This window comes from Rhipicephalus microplus, chromosome 9, assembly GCF_043290135.1.
Source record: "Rhipicephalus microplus isolate Deutch F79 chromosome 9, USDA_Rmic, whole genome shotgun sequence".
NCBI lineage: Eukaryota > Metazoa > Arthropoda > Arachnida > Ixodida > Ixodidae > Rhipicephalus > Rhipicephalus microplus.
The window spans coordinates 105,335,823-105,341,651 of NC_134708.1; the positions used below are offsets into that span (position 1 = coordinate 105,335,823).

Here is a 5,829-nt window from a genome sequence, read left to right on the forward strand (position 1 = left end):
GGTTCTTGTATAATGCAAGTTTCAACATAATCCCTATCGTGTGCCCTCATGAGCTGTTGTCTTCACTCTGTCGACAAAGATATTTGAGTAGCCGCTTTTGTCGGTATGTTAGAGCTTTTGCATAGGTTTTTCGAAGACCTGATTGATTGATCGCATGAGTATTTTACAGTTTACATGTGTTGAATAAAGCTGCACCTGTGAGCTGTGACCTATGATGACAACGAATCATGAAACAGCCATTTTCAACGCCTACGCTAGCGGAGCTGATCACCGAGTAAAGAAATTGTACTCATTGCATGTGTTCATCTCAATGAATGCGTGTAACTGAGGAGTTCAGCCACGCGGACGGAAAGTTTACTGTCGCTATCGATAAGCTTGTGCGAATAAATGATATTTGTTCCCGCGTAAAATTTTCTAGCTCATTTTAACACAAACGTGTTTGATGCCGGGGTTCATCACGGCTCCTCTGACGTATTTTCGTCATGTATGTGATGTTGTACCTTATAAACTAACAGATTGCAAAAGAAAACCGAGAAGGAGAAGTTCTGTCGCGAGGCGTCGAACGACAGACATCTTAATATTCCACGTGTGGAGCTAACCAGTAGATAAAGAAGCGTACGTCATATCATCATCATATTTTATTCCCTCAAAGACCCCACAAGGGGGTATTACATAAAGGGTGGATGTACAGGATATAAAAAACATTTGCCACATAAGAGGTTGGTATACAGGATATAAAACTTTTGCTACATTCAAAGTATAAAATATTGCTACATAGGTGTGGGTATATACTTTGCCATAAAGTTTCACTGACAGAGATGAGTTGTTACATTTTTAGCGAAAGTTGATGGGCAGGTGATCGTGACGACATGGTTTGGGAGGTCGTTCCAGTCCTTCACAGCACGCGGAAAGAAGGATGCGGAGAAGGTAGCAGTCCTAGTGCGGTAACGGGAGACTTGGAGGGGGTGACTGGTGCGGTGCGAAATGTACGTCGGAGTGATGACGTATGGAGGATGGTTGACGGGTGAATGAAACAGCTTATGAAACAGGGAAAGAGTGGCTATGCGGCGTCGAAGGGCAAGTGGCTGCAATCCAGATTGGGCTTTTAAGGATGAAACACTGATGTCATAAGAATATGACGAATGTATGAATCGGACTGAGCGATTTTGAATTGATTCAAGGTCATTGATTAGGTAAATTTGAGGTGGATTCCATATTGCAGAGGCGTATTCCAGTTTTGGCCTGATGAGGGATGTGTATGCGAGAAGTTTTACGTGTTGAGGTGCGCAACGCAGATGACGTTTCACGAATCCCAATATTTTGTTTGCAGATGAGATAATGTTTGTGACATGCGCATTCCAAGTTAGATCGGCGGACAGTGTGACACCTAGATATTTGAAACACTGTACTATTTCTAGAGGGGCGTTAGTGATTTGGTATGGGAATAGGAAAGGATTTTTGCGGCGAGTGCATGAGACAACCTTACACTTGTTGGGGTTAAGTTTGAGAAGCGAATTGTCACACCATTCTTGAATGTTGTTCAGATCGTGTTGTAGAGTTAGTTGATCGGAAGCATTAGTTATTGTATGGTAGATCACGCAATCGTCGGCGAACATGCAGATTTTGCAAGACACAGTTAGTGGTAGGTCATTAATGTAGATTGGAAATAGCAAGGGGCCAAGGACGCACCCTTGCGGTACTCCTGACGTTACTTCGAGAGGTTCAGAGGATTCATTATTTACGTGCACGAATTGAGAACGATTAGCTAAAAAAGATTTCATCCATCTTAACACGTTAGGGTCAAGATTTAGCCCGGATAATTTCTGTATTAGTTTGTTGTGTGGAACTGTACCAAATGCATTTGCGTAGTCAAGGAAAGTGGCGTCAGTTTGAAAGTTGGTGTCAAGATTTGTATGTATGTCGTGAAGAAAGAGTGCTAATTGTGTTTCACAGGAAAGTCCCTTGCGGAAGCCATGCTGACAGGTGTGAAAGAAACTATTGGAATCGAGGAAGTTGATAACATGAGAATATATGACATGTTCCATGATTTTGCATGGGATGCTTGTTAATGAAATGGGACGATAATTGAGTGGGGAGTTGCTGTCCCCTGCTTTGTAGACTGGAACGACCTTACCAATTTTCCAGTCATTCGAAAGGTCGCCGGTGCTGAGTGACTGTGAGAATATGAGGTGCAAGTATGGTACAATTGTATCGGTAATGTTCTTTAACAGTTTAGAATTAATTTCGTCAATGCCACATGACGAGGAAAGTTTAATGTTTTTTATTAGGGAAGAAATGCAGTCCGCGGAAAATGCTAGCGCAGGCATGCTGGAACCTATCAGGGTGGTTGTGGGAACGGAAGGCATACTAGGTTCTCTGGTGAACACCGACGAGAATGCAATGTTAAAAATATGAGCACACTCAGCATTTGTGGTCAATTCACCGGATTCGTTAGTAAGGGAGATAGTGCGAGATGGTTTTGGATTGACGGTCTGCCAAAATTTTTTTACGTTATCACTTAGCATGTTGGGTAGGTTCGTGTTAAAAAATGCGTGCTTGGCGTTGTGAATTGCTGTAAGATAGTCATTTTTGGCGGAGTGGTATTTATCCCATGCGCATGGCGTTCCTTTAGATTTTGCCTGGCGGAAAAGGCGTTTTTTCTTGTTGCTTAGTCGGTTTAATGTTTTAGTATACCAGGGCTTTTGCTGCGTGGCACGAAATGTGGTCTTCGGAATAAACTTATTTTTTAGTTCAATAACTTTTTGTTTAAAAACTATCCAATTTTCATTGACGGATCGGCTACGGAAGTTGGCTTCAAAATCTGGGAAGAAGCTACTGAGTTCGTTGTTAATTTCTTGGTAGTTACCGTTATCATATAAACATATTGTTTTGTTTAGCATTTCACGGCGCTCTGGGGAAAATGCGAAATCTGCATGGATAACTTTATGATCGCTCATTTCATCGAGATAGGTAATCGACGATAAGCTAGAAGGATGGGTGGTTAGAATGAGATCAAGGATGTTTGCGGAATTGGCGGCAACACGTGTTGGCTCGGATACAAGTTGTGATAAGTTAAAGTTGAAACAAGCATCTAGAAATTCTCTCGAGTCTTTCTGGTTTCCTTGTGCGGTTGTTCCGCTTTGCCAGTTAATATTAGGAAGGTTAAAGTCACCAAACAGCAAAATATGGGCATTCGGGTGGGCTTTGGTGAGCGCATTTACTATATCGTTAAATTTGTTTGTGAAGTCTGGATTTGCATTCGGTGGTCTGTAGCAGACACCAAGCAGTATTGTGTGGGGTGGAGCCCGGCAATGTAGCCATAAGATTTCTATGTCAGATGCTATGTTGATTACGGAACATGATAATTCCGGGCCGACGGCGATCAGTACGCCTCCTCCGCGAGTGCATTCGCGATCTTTTCGGTATAGGTGAAAGTTAGGAAGATCTGCAAGAGCTTCAGTGTCCGTCACGTCATCGGTAAGCCACGTTTCTGTTAATACAACAAGATTGGCATTGGATGACGTCACAAGGCTAGATACTTTTTCTCGTTTCGGTAGAAGGCTGCGTATGTTAGTAAAGATTACAGATAAGGAAAGATTGTTTTGTGCTAGATTTCGGGGGCGGTTCGTTACTTTCTTCGTTCGAGGGATTTGCTATGCGATTTCTTTTACAGTTTGTGAAGCATTGTCGAAAATGTAACGTTTTGAGCCCATATGAAGGGTTTTATAACGTATCTGAAACTTTGCTGATTTTGCTTTCGCGAAATTAACTAAGTGTCGGCGAGCGGTTCGACAGACTGGGAGAAGTCTTCGCCGATGCTGAAGTCGGTTTCTCTCAGCATGGGTGCATTTGTAAGTACGGCCTCTTTGGTTTTATGGAAGGTGAACTTTGCTATCATAGGGCGGTTGCGATTAGTGGCATGGCGTCCGAGGCGATGTGCGCGATCTATTTCTTTTGGGTCGATGACTACTTGGAGGTGTTCACGGCAGTGTCTGATAATAAGCCCTTCTGCTTCTGCATTTGTTTCGGCTGGGTTAGGATCGGGAAGGTTGTAGAATATTAAGTTATTACGTCGTGAGCGGTTTTCTGCGTCGTCTAATTTAGCTTCTAGTTTGGAGACCAAACGGTTCGTTTCAGTTGCGTCCGTACGGATCACTTCAAGATCTGCATGTAGAGGCGACAGGTTCTGGTAGTGGTTTTCTACTTCAGTCATGCGTTTACTTAGGTCAGTTATGGTTTGGTTGGTTGTCGATAGCTGGTTTTTAAGTTCTTGCACCTCAGTGAGAAGTGTAGCTTCCCCAGCGGAAATGTTTTGTAGTTCGGTGAGTATTTCTTGCATTTCTGGGCCAGGATTAGTCTCGACATCACCGGACAATAATAACAGTAGAGAGGAGGTGGTATGGGCGCACTCAAGGATGATTTCACAAAGGCACTGTGGGCTCGGCAGCTGCACCAAGTAGTAGTTACTTGTCTTTTTAGCAAATAGGCTATTGTACCCACAAACCTGCATGACCAGGGCGAAGCGGTAAGTGCGCTGCGACGTGGCACAGCTGCCTAGCCCACTAAGTGCTGCCGACGGGCGTTGCTCTTTTATAGCTGGGGAGAGCGATGATGTTGGCTGCGATGGTGCTGTCCAGGTTGAAGTGAGGGTTGGGGTTCCGGTAGTGTTGTTGCCAGCAGTGGTGCAGCCGCGATGATTGCGTATTGGCGAGCACCTGCCTCGCTTTCGCAAGGTGGCAGCGTCCCATTCCAAGAAAAATCCAACGAAGGATTCACCAGGGCGGGAAGCAGTAGGTGCAGGACCATTGCCAGGGATACCTGCATGACCAGGGCGAAGCGGTAAGTGCGCTGCGATGTGGCACAGCTGCCTAGCCCACGAAGTGCTGCCGACGGGCGTTGCTCTTTTATAGCTGGGGGGAGCGATGATGTTGGCTGCGATGGTGCTGTCCAGGTTGAAGTGAGGGTTGGGGGGTCCGGTAGTGTTGTTGCCAGCAGTGGTGCAGCCGCGATGATTGCGTATTGGCGAGCACCTGCCTCGCTTTCGCAAGGTGGCAGCGTCCCATTCCAAGAAAAATCCAACGAAGGATTCACCAGGGCGGGAAGCAGTAGGTGCAGGACCATTGCCAGGGATACCTGCATGACCAGGGCGAAGCGGTAAGTGCGCTGCGACGTGGCACAGCTGCCTAGCCCACCTAATACTGCGTTTCTAATACTGCACGTTTCTAATACTGCAAGATAGAAAACATTGCTCAGTCGAATAACATGGAGAGAAATGTGGAAGATGCTTCATTAAAACTCACCGTGTTTTTCTCGCCACCTCATTGTTTCCGAGTAAACCACACACAAGTTAACAACGTAAGCTTGCGAACCGGCACTCTGGGACCATAAAAAATTTGACGTCAGTGATGCTAAGCACTAAAATCTAATGCGTTCCAATCTATCTGACTGCTTGCATCAGGCCATGAATAAAAAGCTCAGATATGTTGCGTCGAAACACATATGGTCCGGGTAGATTCTCTGGATTCACAAAATGAATGTTCCTCAATGAGGCAAACAATGCATACAAACAACCCGGAGCAAATGTATTTCACCTGAAAAAAAAATGAAGTTTACGCTAATTTCATTGCATCAAAGTTTGGTGTCCTTTTCATCATTGAAGTTTCATAAAAATGCGACTGAGTAAAAGGCAGATCGAGTTCATTTTTTAAATGCCAAGCACTTTTTACGTACTTCAAGCACTTTTGGCGTCAATCTGCGTATCTATCTATCTATCTATCTATCTATCTATCTATCTATCTATCTATCTATCTATCTATCTATCTATCTATC

At 44.4% G+C, this 5,829-nt stretch overlaps 1 pseudogene; it reads right to left on the minus strand.

Moving 5' to 3' along the window:
* Positions 1-3,617: 3,617 nt before the first annotated feature.
* On the minus strand, positions 3,618-5,178 carry LOC142771439 (uncharacterized; annotated as a pseudogene).
* Between the last annotated feature and the right edge of the window lie 651 nt (positions 5,179-5,829).